Source organism: Poecilia reticulata, chromosome 19 (genome assembly GCF_904066995.2).
Source record: "Poecilia reticulata chromosome 19, P_reticulata-male-v2, whole genome shotgun sequence".
In the NCBI taxonomy this organism is placed as follows: domain Eukaryota; kingdom Metazoa; phylum Chordata; class Actinopteri; order Cyprinodontiformes; family Poeciliidae; genus Poecilia; species Poecilia reticulata.
The window spans coordinates 16,906,777-16,925,102 of NC_088848.1; positions in this window are offsets into that span (position 1 = coordinate 16,906,777).

Genomic DNA, 18,326 nt, shown 5'->3' on the forward strand with positions numbered 1-18,326 from the left:
GCATGACTGATTTTATTTTATGTTCAAATCAGAAGCCTCTCTCGCCCCAAAGATTTTTTTTATCGATTTTCTCCAGTTATTAAAAGCAGTAATGCGAGTTTGAAATGAAACCCCTGCTGACACATGGCTCTCAAGTGTTAAAGGTGGTTTAACATGGCTATAAATATGCAAAACCTAGTTCAAGCACGTTTAACGGTGCTGAGTGAACGCTCGATCCTCTGCTGCACCTCGTAACACTTCCCTAATGAATTTTCTGCGAAGAAGGTTTCTGATCAACCGCCGAGTGGCCCCGTCAGCAGTGTTTTATTCACTAAATCGACTGAAAACCTCTGCGGTGGGCCACTTATGAGGGGTGGAAATGGTTTTCAAAGCTGCTCCTTATGAGGACCCGCAGTACACACCTCCTTATAGGGAACAAAGTTCAGTTCGAACAGGTAATAACTTTTATTCACGTTTTGTGCAAAGTAAATTAACTCTGGTATGCAGGGGGCCAGACTGCCTTTATGGTTCCTTTTCAGGACTTTGAGGTGAAGCAACTATGCTGGATTGCCGTTGGACAAGAAGAGCTCACGCTTTGTTTCATCCTCATCTGAAACAAGGAGAGAAATATATTGGCGCTGTCAGAAATAGAATAGAAATAGTTCTTCCCACATTGGTTTGTCTTTTCCCCTTAAGGCATCCAATACTTTCTGGAGACATACATTAACCTAAAACAAATGGTGAACTTTGTTGAAGAGAGCTACATCTGCAGTGATTCTAGGGAAGTTAAGCCATGGTCGAGATGTTTTCTTGGCGTTTCATCTTGACACTGCCACCTACTGGCAGGGCTCTTTTATTACAGTGTCTCTAAGCTGCCTGGATGCAAGTGTTTCTAGATGGTGGTGATTTTATACAGCGGATAAACTTTGCATTGCACGTAAACAAGTTCTCACCTTTAAGCTTCAAATTGAGCATAAAGTAATACAATGAAAATTATTTTTTGACTAACGCAGTGGACTTTTTTTTTTCTTACTAGTAGTACTTCTAATTTATCTCACTTAGTTTTAGAATCTAAAACAATAACCTGAACTCTAGTCTTTTTATTTTTGTTAATAATGCTTATGAAAATACTTCAGCACACCAAATAGTTGATACGGTCTTCCGATTTAAATTTGTCAAATTTGAAATATAAAAACTATGAAGGAAAGTTTTAATGAAATCAGACCGACTTGGAAGTGAAGCTTAAATTTTTACTACCCCACAAAAAACAGTCTTTGATAAATGGTGTTGGTAAGATTTGTGTAGACTAATCTTGCCAACGCCACATGACATCTCTATTAGTCAACATTGTTCCTCTTGACAGCAAATCAGCTCCTGCTTTCGGTGGGAACACTGATTAACCGCATGATCTTTTAAAGTTTAGTGAAAACAGACCAGTCGTCTCTGATTTCCATCTATTGACCCGTCCAGCCATGCTGGGACATTTATCCGTGTCTCTGTGGAGACCGAAGAATGGAAGAAAACCAGCGGCTTTCCTTTTCAGGTAACAGACCTGAAAAAAAATCCCAGCTTATACATAAATGTTACTAACGTTGTCTAACTAAACTCCCATAGCAACGTCATTTTGATGGCTCAGTTAAGTCAGAGTAGAAAGACAAGCCTTTAAAGCTGCTTTATTACTTTTAAAAATAAATAAATGTGTGAACGTATTTATTTATTCAGCATAACAACTCATTGAACACTGAGCTTTATCATCACAAAGTTATTGTCCTGGAGCTTGGTAATAAAAAAAAATACTACCTTACAGTCTTTGATAACATAAAGAGGCTTTTCACTGATTTTAGTTTTTTATTTTTTGATATCAACCCACATAGAGAATTGTGAGAGATCCCGGTTTGTGCCCAAAAAATTGAAATGCTCTTTTTTTTTCTCCCCAGTTGTTCCTTCAGCTTCAGTGCCATCATGTGCGATATAACAGCCTGTAAATGCTCTGCGCCCACTCATGCAGCCTGCAGGGAAGCACCTTCACAGAAAAATTAGGAAATGCACAGTGACATTTTGTTCCGAAGACAATCGGCGGAGGAGGCGAGTGCAAATAAAAGCCTGCCGAATGCTTTCACGCAAGCATCGCAAATCACGAGACGGGTCCTGTTTGCGCCAAGACATTTGAACACAGCGAAGTTTGGGGAGGAAACAGGGACATGTCCGTATCTGTGGGCGGGAGAACGTGGTGAATGTTTGATTGAAGCTCATGTTATCAGTAATTTTATCCTTTTCCGAATAATCTACAAGCTGAGAATTAGTTTGCGTCTTTGTTCACGCGTTGTCAAGTAATTCGTTTTGTTATGTCTTGAAAGGTTCATTTCGAAAAATGACTAATGAATCCGGAAAACTGCAAAATGTTTGAGAAATTTCACTGAGTAAGATATGATTCAGTCCTTCTCCCGTTTTGATTTCAGTCAGGGGGGGTTAAAGGTTTGTTATTGTACCGGGTCGTGTAGAGCGTATTGTGGGTGTGTGAATTATTGTAAAATGTTAATAGTTCATCTATGATGGGAGGTGTGGACATTGTGCTGCTGGTAAGGATGCAATAAAACCTCCAATTGTGTTCCAACAAGACTTTGGTGAAAATATATATTTTGCCCTTTTTTGTCAAGAAAAGAATGTGGCCACATTTTGCTCAGTCGGTGCAGTTTTGAAACTTCCCACAGAGACCAGACAAATGCCCCCACCATACCACCTCCGTCTCCAGATTAGAATGCAGACCTTTCTCCAGGAGTCAAGTAGTCTAAAAAAAAAAAAATTGTTCCAAAATTGTTCTCCATCAAAGGAAAAAGCGAGTGACAAGAAAATAAGGACTGATTAATAATCTTCAACGAGATGAGTGTTCAAGCCTGTTGAAATTAATGTCTTATACTTTTCCAAAAAGAGTGCTGACGGGTTAAACCTGGAAGTGAAACATAAAACTCTCCAAGTAGTCATACCTATTGTTCCTCACACAGACAGAATATCCCAGTGATTCTGAGTCAGGCTGACATAATGTATGCACTCTATATTTGCTCAAATCAATTCCTTGAGATGAAAGATTCAAATCTTTAATGACACCCTGACACTCCAGACATTCAGGATGTCAATCTGAGAAACCGTGATGGGTGCCTTTGCTGTGAGCTGAGATTTTATAGATCACATGATATTCTCATTAACAGTGAGTAAGAAACCTATAAAAACAGTTATCATGAACTCCGAATGTGCTCTGTGTCAACATAGTGTAATTTGCCTTCTGCAACAGGAAAACAGCTGGGAAACAAAAGTCAGATTGATTGAAACTAAAACAGGCAAATAAAAAAAGCTTAATTTGTTTTTCAAATTTATTGGAATTTCCGTGTTTTAATTTTCTCCTCCAAGACGATAATTAAAACTACAGAGAAGCTGACCTGGAAGAGAGTTTCACAAACAGAAGAAAGATCCAGCATGGCGGTAAGCCATCTGCCGGCAGCTTCAGAATACAAATTTTAGAAATAAATAAATAAATGTCAGCAAATATCACAAAAAAAAAAGCTAAAAAAAAATTTAGCTTGTACTAATTCGTCTCTCCAGCACATTCCCTAACATGAGTGAAGGAGCATGAAAAGCACTTGACTGCTTTGACTAGGCAGAAACCTTAATTTGAGAGGTGGTGGCAGCATCCTGGAGTCACTGATGTTTATGTGATTGTTGGGAGGCGTCTGAATTAAGTTGCATTTTGAATGTTGCATTTTGAATGGCTTTGAATAGCATTTAAGCTTGATCTTAAGGACTCAATATAGAGAGACGGTGAGAAAATCAGGAAACTCTGTCTTTGTTGCGGAAGTTTAAAGGTGTAAGTATGATGTTTACCTTAAATAACAAAAAGATTCTGCATCACTAAGGTCACATTTTTGAATTCCAATAAAAAGCGCAGATTTATTTATTTCTGAAAGTGATTTTCACATTTTTCAGATGATAAAAGTTTCGTATCCTTCCAGAATATTCTTGTGCAATAACCCCAAATTTCCACCCGTGATGAGGTGCAGCAAATTATGCAACTTGTTCTCATCCAGTAAGCAGCTTAAAATCCACTGATGTTATGTGCGCTTTCTGATCGAAGCCCTACTGAAGTTGTCATTACGGTATGATGCTGCCACCACCAATTTTCTCAGGGGTGATGGTGTGACAGAGTAATTTTAGGCCAAAAAAAACAAAACAAACAAAACAATTTTAGTAACATTCGACACAGATGGACTGTGTAGTACTTGCTAGATAGGTGACTGGAAAGTTTTTTTCTATGAAGCATTAGAGTAAAGCTGGGCTCAACACTGATGCACACCTTTCAGAATCTTATTTGTGAATTATGTTTAAGAAAATTGCCCAATTTTATGTCAAAGTGTAAAAAGGATTCCAGAGAACAAATCCTTTTGCAAAGTGCTTCATCATAACACGGAGCATTAATAAAAACTCTCTACAGTCCTTCAAGAAGCCCTCAGTGAACTAATTCATGCTGCTGCCAGAATACTCCTGGATTCACCAGAAAATCGTTTCGGGGCGGGGAACGTCAGAACGAGATGACTACACATTGTGAAAACGTCACCTCGCCGTGAACCAACCAAGAAAGATAAAAAAAAGAAAAAAGAGATATCAGTGTTCCAGTTTGATCAGGAGCCTGGAGGCGGTGAATGTTAATCGCCTTCCTCAACATTACATTCGCTCACAATCCTCAGTTCTCAAAGATCGGCTGACAGGATGTATAGCTGCTCGGGGGCACCCGTCCTTGCCGCTTCCTGAATCCGTAATGACATAAAGCTGAAACGTTCACGTTCGGGCCCAGTCACGGCCCTCGGGCTGGGAGCCATGTTGGGAACCGGTGTGGTCACTAACAGGCTGCACAGCTACATCAAATTTCCTTCTCCACAATCTCTGCCTCTTGATTATGAACTCGTAGGAGTGGAAACACATGTACTCATACTTGGTAAGGAGTTTAAAAAAAACAAACATAAAAAAAGGGTAGTGTTATGTGTCAGCAAACAATGAAAGCATTGCTAATCCAAACAAACAAATAGCTAAGAAGTCTTCTCTTGAACTTGTTGACATGTTTAATACAGAAAGGACTCCACTTCCTCCTCTTTGCCATTAGCCGCACATGCCTCCCCCTCTCTCCATCGCTGTAGATATCTTGAGAACCTAACGGAGGCAGTACTTGAACCTTCTCATGACTCAGGCTGAGGTTAGAGATGAGCTAAAGATCTGCTCAGAGTTTTAGGATGGTGGAGTCAACACCAGCTTGACTTGCTGCTTCTCCTTTAAGGATGTGAACTAAGAGAGTTTTCTCTACCTCTCAGTATCAGGAGAGGGGTTAGTAAAGCTTCATGGTTGTAGTGTAAGGTGAAACAAACAAAAAACATGCAACAGAAACAGTGGTTCAGGCAGAACCTGGAAAAAAAAAGAGGTTTGATTTATTGGTTTAGTTCAGGATTCCCTCGATGTGATCCCACTTCAACTTAAAGCCCCTGATCCATGACATACGCGGCTATGCACTCCACACACTATTCAGCTGACGTCTCCACTATGGAGGATTTATTTTCCCGCCTGTCAACACTACTCTTTGCTAGACTTAAAGCTTGGTGTGCAGTCCTCATTAACTCCTATTCATCACTGAAAATGCTCCTGATGAAAAAACATTCTGTATTTTTCTGAAATACATTTTTATTATGTTATCAAGTGGATATACTTATTACGATCATATTAAAAATAAAGCTAGACCTCCATGCAAAAAGGGGTTTCCATGCATAACCTGTGTCGGCCTTTACACCAACCCAAACCCAGGTTTTTCCAACACTGAACATTATGGAATTGAGGGCTTAGCACAAATCTAGGGAATCAAAAACAGACACAAGCATCGACACAAATAAAATTCCCAACTCCAAAATCTATGGAGGAAACACAAGAAAAACAAAAAAAAATAACAAGATACATTTCAGATTTAATAACAGCGTAACAAACATTATCAAACCTTACCCCTATCAACTTTTCATGTTTAATATGTGAGCACTTTGAATAGACACTTGACATTTTGCTCTACAACCTAAATTACTGGTGGAAATGGTCATTTAGAGTCATTAATCGCCTGTTTTTAATTACCCTAATTTATTTGAATGAGAAGCCAAAAAAATCCAAAAAGAAATCTTTCAAAGAAATAAGAATATTCAGAGCACTTAGACTGATATATTGAAGTTAATAAATCAAACTGCACTTGGCTATCTGTGTTTTTTACTCTTATCAGCCTCTCCTGAGTCATCTCACATAAGTTGCCTCATGGTGATGTCATCAGACTTTAGCAAAGTGTTCACACACTAGATGAAGCATAATGGTGGCCAGAAGCCATTTACTCCTTTAAAGTCTGAAACATGCATTAAGAAGGAGATGTAAAACATGCACCCATTTAAGTTAATGCAATAAAGATTCTAACTAACGAATGAATGCTTACGTTCTAAACTAACAGCTTTTTGGATTACGAACAGCTTTAGATGAGCGTAATGTCATGATGTAGGTATTCTGCACAAGTTTTTGTCGGAGTGTGAGATGTGTGTATGCGTAAAGAGTCTCTGAAGAAGATATCTGTCTTACCAATCCCTCACAAGGAGCTACACCCCATGTGGATAAAGGAGGTCGGATGGACGCTACCGTTTTGTGACAGATGTTACGTTGTCTGGGAGAGGAAGTGATGCCTAGGAGGCGGGAGCTCTGCTCCTGGTGCTGTGAGAGGAAGAAACGTCCCTGCGGCTTCACCAAGACAACCCACATAATTCAGAGCCACTCTGGTCGCTGGCAGAGATAAAAATACAATCGGGCTTTTATTACTTTTATGTGACACCTAAAACGATTTGATCAAAACATCCAACCCAATAATTCACTCTTCAACCCAATGCACGGTTTAAAGCTTCAGGGGACGCCGGCCATGGTGCTTTCTCCGTAGCTTTGCAAACTCGGGGAATTTGCAATCGTTAATTTCATACTTTTGGAAACAGGGGAAGAAATCTTACTGTTTTATACATAAACCAATATCCAAGAAATAACAGGTCCAAATTCTGGGTTTTACCCTAGAAATAACATCCTAGATCAGAAGCACTTTAGTTGATATTCATGAAACTGTCAAGAAATGTTATTCAACAACTCAGGGATTCAGAGAATTTACTCTACAGAGTAAACAATATGAGAATGGTTTATTTTATTTAATGCGACTGATGGCCGTGTGATGTGTTATGGCAAAACAGTTAAAAAAGGCAAGAAAATGCTTTGTAATAAGACGTGTTTGTATTAAATGCAAATGATGAGCTCTTCACTTAAACCTCATCGGTTATTAAACAGCCAGTTATAGCACTCCTAAATTGGGATTTTTTTACTTCTCGCATAGATTATCATCTTAGGGATTTTAACTGAGTTATTTAATTTATGTTGTATATAATTTTGATCAAGCATTGAACTATTTGAAGGGTTTTACACATGACGGCGTCGTGTGTGATACACAGCTCTTTTTTTTCACACTTAAAATAATTTTGTGTGACATGATCTGTCTCGAGTTAACCCACAGTGATGGAGACAGGTTTCATTTGTAGCATCTCCCAGCTTTGCTCTCGCAGACCCACAGGAGGATTTCTGCAGCTCTGTTTATGAGGCGTTCGGTCTTTTCAGTCACCTCTGATCCTTGAGGAACAAGAGAGGAAAACCTCTGACTGGCTGCAGTTTGCTGAAGGGCAAAACCTTTTTTTTTTTTTTTTTCTGATTTCTCACAAGGGAGGAAGAGTTTTACTGTGGGCATTCATCGATTTTTTATTGATTTCTGCAGCCAGCTGGGAAATCACACCATCACCTTGATCTTGGTCAGTTATTATACACAAGATTTTTCCATTACTGAAAGTGCAATGAGATTTATGCAGAGTCTTGTAAAGGTATTCACACCCCTGAACTTGTATGTAATTACAACTTGTGATTTATTTGGGACAAAGTAATGAACACGTGGCAGAAAAATGTCTTCCTTATTTTTTGTTTGCTTGTTTTATGATTTCTGGACATTTATATTCAAGTCTCTTGAGTCAATACTTTGCAGAATGAGTCCTTAATGCATGTCTCCACATTTTTCCCAATTCTATACGTGGAGGGCATCTGGCAACATTGGTCAGCTACGGTAAAAAAGAAACAAAAACAAAAAAAAACATTCTGCTAACAGGAACTTTAGGGTCAAAAACTGAATAAAAGATAGAGAAAAAAACCTGATGCATCCTGCAAAGCTGGGCTTCCTGCAGTGGGATGAGAATGTTGTGAACATGTGAGACTCTTGTTCAATAAAAAGTTGCTTTAAGGAGTTCAGCCTCTTCGTCTTTTTCTTCAGAAAATGATATTTATCCATCAATTTTGCATAAACTACAAAAACAATGTCTTGTGTCAATGATAATGCTCTTAAGGGTTTTTCATAGATTTTTTTTTTTTACATCTATTTAGCTTTGTGGCAGTAGTAGAAGAATGAAAAGTGTGTAGATTATCAGGTCCAATTCTCTTCCGTCCTTTTGCAAAAATACTAAAGCTAGCACCTTAAGTTACCAATTACCAATACAAAAGAGCACTCCTTATTGCTCCTTTACTTTTTCAACAGAAATACGAAGAGAAGAGCCATCCTATCAGAAAATATTAAATCAGCATATTAAATGATGATTCGTCTAAAAAAGGAAAATGGCCTACTGAACTCGAATTAAACCCGGATTTCAAACTCAGCCGCACATTTCCTCCTCCGTGAACAAATTACAACAGCCGACTCCCAAAGAGAGATCAAACTTCACGCTCCCGTTGCTCTTACTCTAAATTGATTGGCCTCCCTAAATAAAAGAAGCCACGCCTCGGTGTGTGTGTGCGGCGAGTGCACAGACGTGAGCTTTCAACCCGAAAAAGTGGAATTTCGCTCATTGTGGAGTGCTGACTGGATTTTAAATCGGCCTGCAGGAGGTTTCCCCCTCTGCACCAGCAAACTGATGGATACCATTTGTCATGCAAGGAAGGCGACTGATTGCACCAACACACTCGCTGATAAAACTAATGAAGCCAAAGCCTGATTGAAAGATCAAAATGACAGGGAACTCGGAGAAGAGGACAGTAAAGGCCGAGCACAGCTAACTGAACTGCGACATTGTTACTGCACATTTAGGACTCAGTTCATTTTTTAAATTCAAATTACTCAAGGATAAATGCAAAAGTTCACAACTTGACTGATGTTGATGTTGGCATTTGGATAATATTAATAAAGTTTGAAATAAGTATTTATCACACTACAAGATCTGCATTTGTCCAGATCTGGAAAATACTTACATAAAATTCCAGTTATTTCAGACTGTACAGCAATATCGACAAGAAAAAAAAAACAAAAAAACTTAACCTAGATTCTCTTGAGCGGCTTTAATGCTGAACCATTTCAGCTGTTGATCCGACCCAGAAGTCTGTCTCTGAGCTCGGCGCTCGTCTGGCTTTAGTGCAACGTCTGCATTTTTAGACCCTTTCGTTTGTAAATTACACAACCAGATTTCCACAAAATTTAAGTTTGTATTAACAAACTTAATACAAGTCAGGGGGGAAAAAAACACATCTACTCATTTGGCCCAGCGACTAGGCCAACTCTAATAATGACATTTTTCTCTGAGTTTTATGGATGAAAAACTGTAATATCACATTTACTGTCAGGCTGAGGGTTAATCTGTCTGGAAAAAGTAGCATTGCACTAAAAACTGACAGACAAGCAAAACAAGAGTTGACTATTAAAACTACACAATGTTTCTTGTAAAGTGCTGCTCAGTATTTGTCAGGATGACAGTTTAGTGAGGTAAATAAGCTACTACTAGTATATCTCAAAAATGTTTGTATGATGTAAAAATGTATTATTTATTGCCAGTCATCTCAGAAAGTAAAACTCATATTGTAGAATAATCCCACAGAGTAATATATGTATAGACAAAGCATCTGTTTCTTGTAATTTTGATGATTATTGCTTTTGGAAAACGAAAACTCAAAATTCAGCGTCTCGTAAAATTATAATACGGTGAATCTTATGGTGTCACACGCTAACAAGCCAATTTATCCAAAAGGGTCTAAGTAACCTATAACAATTTCTTATTTTGGGTCAGCAAGCTGCACAATCATGGGAAAAAATAAAGTTGAAATATTTTACTCTATAAAAATTATCATTCCACTTTCCAGGATGACTACTAGAAAATATTTTATGCAATATTCAAATTTTTTGACATGCATACACTTGACACATTCTGTTGTATCTATTTGAGTGTTTTTAAGAGCATAAAAACGAAGGATCAATCGAGTTACCTTGAGAAACTACTTGCCTTGCTGAATGAAAACACTCGATTGCCACAAAGCGTCGAAGGAGTCTCAACACACAAGTACAAATAATTCGAAAGCATTATTAGCAACACTGTATTAAGCACTGCTGGGTCTTTATTGGCATTAAACTTAAGCGACACCTTTCTGTGTTGCTCATCATTTGACTAACGTCACTCCAAACCACTCCAAGTTAGATTCTTCAAGTCAGCTGGCAAATAAATATTTGGAAAAAGTAATGCTTTGGTGTATTATTATCCGTTTACTTTAACAGATTTAAATTTAAAGCAAATTCCAATGTCCAAGAACGGCTGGCTGTCCAATCCTATTAAAAGAGTTTTCAGACGCATCACACAATGGCGTATTTGCTTGCTGAAGCAATTATCATCATCATACATTGACGTATATTTTTCAAAGAATTGTGTAATGTCAACCATCATTTTAATATTTTGTCTGGTGTTTTCAAGTTTGGGGTCAAGGCATAGAAAAAAATACCTCTACAGAACGGGATTTGTACGCAAAACCATGTTGTCCCATTTTTTTTCCATGTTGCAAAGGGGCAAAGAAACACAATCAACAGATTAACAGCTGCATGAATAAAACAAAAATATTGCCATATATTTAGAGCAGGAGGTGTTTTGATGAAATTTGATTAAACTTTCCACTTCTCGACCGTGACACACTTCTTTTATTATCCCTGAAAGGTATTAATAAATGACAATCTGCTGCACATAATTACCTTTATTGACAAAATGATGTGTAAATCATTAGTCAACTCACTGTCTGCCAGTGAAGTGTCAACACTTTTCAGACTAATTGGAGGTAGTGAATCATTGATCATGTTTGCAACGCTTCCTGAGGCGTTAAGATGCCGGAATTAATTAAACACGTGCAAACAGCTGCACAAATACGACTGCAGGGCATAAACGCGGTATCAAAGCATAAGTGGAAACATGTCATAATTTTTCGTTTACACGTCATTATTTGGGTTCGGAAAGTGCTTCTTTAACCCCCCTTCTGGCAAGCCGTAAGTACTACAAAGGGAAACAAACAAACAAAAAAGCCTGTAAAACACATGCAGAAACCATAAAGAGCGAGTGGGACAAGCAAAGAAAAACAAGGTTGCCACGGAAACAAAAGATGGCCTTCAAAAGGGACAAGTAAATGTAGATGAGAGAACCAGGAAAAAAAAATCCAAACAAAATTACTTAATTGTGAGAAAGAAAAGACTTTTTAAAAAAAAGGAAAAAACATCCCTGAAAAGAATTAAGATAACCTCAAAGCAGCAACACAAACAGAAGAGACAAAACAAAATACACCAAAAAAAAAAAAAAAAGGTTTGACACAAATCCTCAGGTGAAAAACAAGCTTGGACACTAAAAACAACTACAAATACAACAGAAAACAAGAAAAAAAAGGGGGGGGAGGGGAATAGAGAGCGAACGTCACGACTAGGGAAACACAAAAACCCAGTAGAGCATCAGTACATTTGACAATATAATTGAATGCAATTATTGTGCGGCATGTCGGGTATACAATTGCACTTCGCCATTTTTTTTTTTTTTTTAAGTAGCCTACATGATACGTTGTATTTTTAAAGCAGTATTTGTGAAACCACAAAGGGGACAGATTGCACCTCAGCAAGATACAGAAAATCAAAAGGTGTGAACAATGAAGTGAAACAGTTTGTAGTCAATACTTTAAGTACTGTTGTGTTCGGATGGCCTTTTTGCATTAATTTTCCCTGCATGTGTGTGTGTTTTTCTCTTAAAGGGTCGGCGGGGGTACTACGTAAATCAGGGGTGTCCAAACTTTTTGTCACATGGGTCAAAATTGTCCAGTCAAAATTACTTGTGGGCCAAAAAAAAATAAGGGGAAAAATGAGTAAAATAGTCAAATTGTTTGTCGGAAAGGAATTTGTATATATCCAAAATGTAAAGAAAGGAGTCTACTTTACAGTAAGGATTTCTTAAAGAGACAGATGCCAAGGTGTCAAACTGGGAATTCAAATTTCTTTTAAGTTGTGTTTGATATGTACAGCATTTCAATGACTACTGAAGGTAACATTGTTACTTGATTGTGTTATGAAATCGCGTTATGTACCTGGAAAATACATAACAGCAACCCTTTAAGTTTGAACTGCATCAGTTGTTGTAAAACCTCGAGCTTTTAAAAAGTCTAACCGACATATTAGACTTTGATTAGAAGGCCTGTGAATCCAACCATGGATACTTTGAAACAAAATTCATTAATAACTGTATGACACTGAAAAGGAGACGACCTCCAATCGACAAAAGAAGACAAACGAGAACAAATGCCATTACCAAAAAAAGAGCAGACACAAATTTTGAAAATACCACAGATGCCGTAAATAAAAGAAAGGGTCAAGTATGGGTTGCTGATTGTAAAAAGTGTACTGACAGTTGCAGAAAAGCATAACTTGAACTTTGAATAATTTTTATCTTGATACAGAGAGCCTTCATCGGTTTAAACGACAACTGCAAATGTAAGCAACTGATGAAACGGGATTCCCAAACCTGAATTCAGAAATTGTTCATGTTTTTCTCTTGTTTCATTTCAGTAGGATTTTTATTTTTTATTTTTTTACCGCCTACTGGAGGACCGAACATCTTCATCAGGTAGCACCTCATTAATCCTTCACTGAGTTTGTGTTTTTACTGCTTTCAGACAGATATGTTTATCAGAAATAGATTAGGAAAAAAAAAACATTTGCACTTTAGCTCCTGCTGTTCATATAAATTACCTGCCAGCTCCATAATTAATCCACCTCTGATTAGACAGCTGGACTGACAACCAGCGGGGGTCAGGGGCCATGAGGTCCGAAGATTGGAAACACAATCTGTGTTAATATCTAATCACCAGCAGCTCTCACTCACTCTGGTGCATTTGGGCTTTAATGTCAGGAGAAATTACAGAATCTAAATTCAGCTCAGCTGCTTTTGTCTCCCAGCTGATTTGCATCAGACCTGGATGGCTGCTCTCCTGACTGGAGGAGGGGCTGCATTGTTACACTTCCAGTCAGGTTTGTTCTGCAGAGCTGCTTTCAACTTTTATTTTTAAACACTTTTTGCGCTTACAGAAAATGATATACGAGGGCAAGAAGAAAACAATCAGCATCAGGCGGTCAACTTTAGGATTATTTGCAGCATCAAAACGCACCGTTCGAGTTAGCGTCAATGCAAATGGATTTATTTCAAGAAAAAATGCAAACATCAACCGATGACTACTAGCGTTGAGCAGTTTTCATTCGCATTTGTGCACACGGTCAGATCCAGTTCTGGATGTAAAAAACTGTATGCACAACATTGCTCGGATACAATATGATTCAATAAATCTGTTTAATCTCCATGACCTTTCACCAGCAGCAAATGTAGGCTTTATGCTATTCTACAACTATTGGATTTTAAGTGGAGTTTATAATTTAAGTTTTTGACATAAAGAAACCCTGGATATTGCCTGCAATTTTAAAACCTTACCAAGCCTGTAGTTCTAGCTAGCGAACGATGGAGACAACTAGAACTTTCCACAAATGCAGGAAGGCGGTACACATCAGTAAATACAGAAGCAATAACAGCGGATACAAAGGGTTAATCGTTGCTGAAACGACAAATTGTGCAGTTTGCACAATTACCGCATTGGCGAACAAGCATCTACAGTAGGTCACCTGCACGATATGCGGCCCTGCTGTAGTCCCAGCTCGCAGCAACGCGGCTCCTTAGATAAGACGAGATGAAACCTGAGTGATCCCCGCAGGGAAATTAGGCCCTCGCAGAACCAGCAGAAGTAATGGGATTCATCAGCACAAAACGACAAGTGGAATAAAGGCTCACAAACACAGTATTAAAAAAGCAATAAGAGAAAGAGACAGTGCATTTAAAAACAATTTGCTCGCTGGAAAAACAGGGGAAATGCTTGAGCACAACAAGAAGATTTTGCTGCTGGTGGAGGCTTTGCAGGGATACAGACCACCTTTAAAAAAAACTATTATACCAGAATAACAATGACCAGGAAATGGGGGGAGGGGGGGACGGCACCAGGCTACTATGGTAACAGAGTCAATTATTTGAATGCCCACGGGTCGCGACAACGTTAGAAACTGCTTCAAAGTTTTGGAGGGCACGACTTCAGTCCTCCATCCAGATTAGACCAGAATTGTTCTTAACACGATTGGGATTACCCAAATTATTTCTACCTGCCAAATGCCAGGATATTATGAGAGTTTTCAGAGAATATCTATTACTATTTTAAAAATTCAGAATTTTAAAAACAATAAGAACACTATGTCTAATTATTTGGGGAAGCCAAGACCATGGCATCACAGATTTCTAAGCTTCTGATGAATAAAATTAGAGGCACAATTATGGATGCTTTCTTGAAGCAACACCACAAACAATGCTTTCTTGTGGGAATCCTGAAAAGTAAAAGAGTTGCAGTAAGTTGTGTTAGTTTGTTGGGCGTCATCACAGAAGAACATGACATGGAAAAATTGAAGCCACATCTCAAGACATCTAACAGGAAGATGGAGTGTGGGGACAAATGGGACTTTGCAGAGTTAATCGGACTTCCGCTTAACTCTGCAAACCTTTGGCTGTGTCTCTGCATGTGGGACTCATTTATCAGCACATGGTCTGCTTGATAGAGATGGAGTAATGAGATATCAATACCATCAGATGGAAGAAGGAAAGCAGCCACAGCGGCCAGTCTGCCAGCATTACAGTCCTCATTAATAAACATGTTCCAGAGTATAGGCCACACAATGGATTAGCTTTGTTTGCTCTGTAGAGGCCATAATTATACCGCTGTTGATTAAAGTCAAACAATCAATGCTTCCGAGTTGCATGTTTGAGACACATTAAAAAGGTGAAACAAAGCCGTGGATGATATATAATACAGGTCGACAATAATTAAGGAACTTCTTCTTTGCTTAGCTTTGTTTACATTCATTCATCTTTGATTTTAATTGTTTGAGTCAGCCACTGCATTGCCAAATGTAAAATATGGCTAAAGGGGTGTGTATAGTCACAGCCTCTGCCACTATCATTAGATAAAAAAGCTCCAGAACTAACCCAGCGATTCAATTCAGTTTATTAATTTTATTCCAATTCACAACAAACATTTTTCTAATCTGTATTGTCCTTTTCATTAGGTTGCTATTTATGAACAGGGCTCATTATTTAAAAAAGTTCTAAGTCAAACGAAGTTTATTTGTATGACTTTGCAGAAACAAGGCATTTGAAAGTGCTTTACATGATAGAAACCTAACGGTGTGTGAAACGAGCCCTTCATTTTGTCAACTGTCATCAAAATCACTGAGAATAATCATCAAATCTCAGTGTTCCAGTGATTGATTAGTGACAACAAGTAGGTTTTCAACCTTGATTTAAAGCAATGGTCTCAAACTTAAGTCCTCAGAAGTCAAAGTCCTGCAACTTTTAGACGTCTCCCTGCTTCAGCACACCTGACTCCAATCTTAGTGAAAACACAGATGGAATTTGACTAAAGAGTAACGGAAACAGTTGGTTCAAAATAGAACCAGTGTCTTGTGTTTTGACATATTATGACAGTAGCATGCTTTACTTCATACTAAATATGCCCACGTGTTGCTTGTACATGCTGCAGACCATTATCCAACTGGAAAAAAAAAAAAAAATCAGGTCTTGTTATAAGAAGTACTTAGGGAAAACAGCACATAATTTTATCTTTCTAGAGTCCTTTCACAACGTGTCAAAGTTGTTTTAGTTCATACACTAAGAGTTTTTATTAGAGATGTGCCGATCGATCGGCCACCGATCATAATCGGCCGATTTCCGTGAAAAAGTGTATGATCGGTGATCGGCGATCACGGTCTCTTGTTGCCGAACTCACAAACCGATCACCTGCCAAATCCTAAGCGATGTGGAACTATAGCACTGAGTGAATGGGGAAGTTTGCGTGATGCGGCGGAAAATTGAAGCACGTCAAAATGCATAAACACAACGAAGCTAATAAGACATAAAAACAATGACATACTTGACAGAGTTTGGCTACATCGAGGCTCACTTCAGTAAAAAAGACATATGGAGGATCAGATAGCAGGTAAAGCAGCGCACAGCTACAAACACTCACCCGGATTAGCATGACGGTCAGAAAGCTAAACAAATAACCCGCAAAATTATTTAAGTCTTTGAGCTGCGGTGTAAGACGCTAGTTCTGCTCTCGCTGTTGAACCGCTGCTACGCGCTACAGGTAGTAATATTTCACAGACGAAGCGCCGCTTCTGCTCCACCTGGTAGTGACTCTCACACCAAACCTCTGCTTAAAGCTGCAGCATCTAACTTAAAAAATAAATTCTACATACTTATTAAAACTTTCGCTGTCCTAAAATGAGACACCTTAATTTAGTCTGACTAAATTAAGGTGAATTCATGGTTCCTTTTTCCACATAATGTAACAGGTAGTGTTTATGATAAAAAATTTTTTTTTAAAAAGCAATTATGTGATCGGTATCAGTGATCGGCCCTCATGGGTGATCGGTATCGGCAGGAAAAAACATGATCAGCACATCTCTAGTTTTCATACTTCTGACACGAGAACGTTTCTTCCTCGGTTTCCAAAAATGTTGCATCGGATTTTCTGCTCAGCGTAAAACCGTGTCTTTATTTCACTGAATCTGTCTTGGATTCGCTGTCAACATGTCAGACATTTTATTTTGCCTTCAGGTAAATATATTTAGAGCTCCTCAGCCACTTTATATTCTACCACAGAAAAGACCCATCTAGCCCCATCAGTAAGAAAGTTCCCTGAAAAGGAAAAAATAAAAAAGTTCTTGAAGACTTTGGACAGGAGACTCTCCGGAGATGAAGTGATCAGATAAAGTTAGATGAAAGGTTTAGATCAGCTGCGCGGAGAGCCGTCAGGGGGGTTAGACGGGAATGAAAGGCTTTGAATATTAAAGATCCCCTTTCATAGAAAAGTGCACATTGCCTTATTACTTTACTTTCATTTTACTGACTAATACAAGTCAGACGAGGAAGGGTTATCTGCTCAGATTTCCAACCAAGTCTAAGGCTAAAAAGGATAAAGATTCAGGATGAAACCATTATATTACATGCGGTGCCAGTGTTTTTCTTAATGGTGCACAAACCGACAGGATCAGTTGACATTTTATTTTGTTTGACAGGATTTTTCTCCTAAATCTCTTCTGAATCAACTCATGTGTTCATATGTTCTGCAGGCTTTATGTCGTCTAGGTAATATTAGATTTCTCATTCCTAGGAAAAGCCTGAAAAACAAATAACGCTGCACTTCCGTGTGCGTACGGGGGTTGCGTCAAATGTGGAAAGAGCAGGAGGAATGTAAGGGTGGACTTGCATTCTACATCTGTGCTAGTTTGCCACAGATGGAGGATGACCTACCTGATGGCTCCCTTGTGACTTCAGAAGCTGGATCTTGAGTGAAATGATGGAAGATTTTGCCCCCACTCAAACAGAAGCTTGTCGATTTCGGTATTTTGGCTCCTGCTTGAAAACCTTCAGCTCCCTTTAGAGACTGACGAGGCCACTCCATAACCCTCAGTGTAATTCCTTAGACATGCCTTGTTGTCTTAGCAGTATTTCTTGAGTTGTAGTCACACTGGAAGACCCATGCGTCACCCATGTTCTATGTTTCAGGCTGAGGGAGGAAGGTTCTCATCCAGCATGATACATGACTCTGAAAATGGGCTCCACACCTATAGCAGAACTATAATGCCTCAACTTGTGCACCTCCCCAATTCAACTGAGTCTATACTACAGCACTTACTCCCAAACATTCTCTAAATCTTTTAGATGTTGCACAGCAACCCCCAAAATAGGTTTATTAATGTGCTCTGTAGCAGGGGGCTCCATTACAGCATTACATTGTGTTCTGGTGCCTGAGGTCCCGATTGCTTTAGGGTCATTAACGAGCTCCTGTTGCGTAGT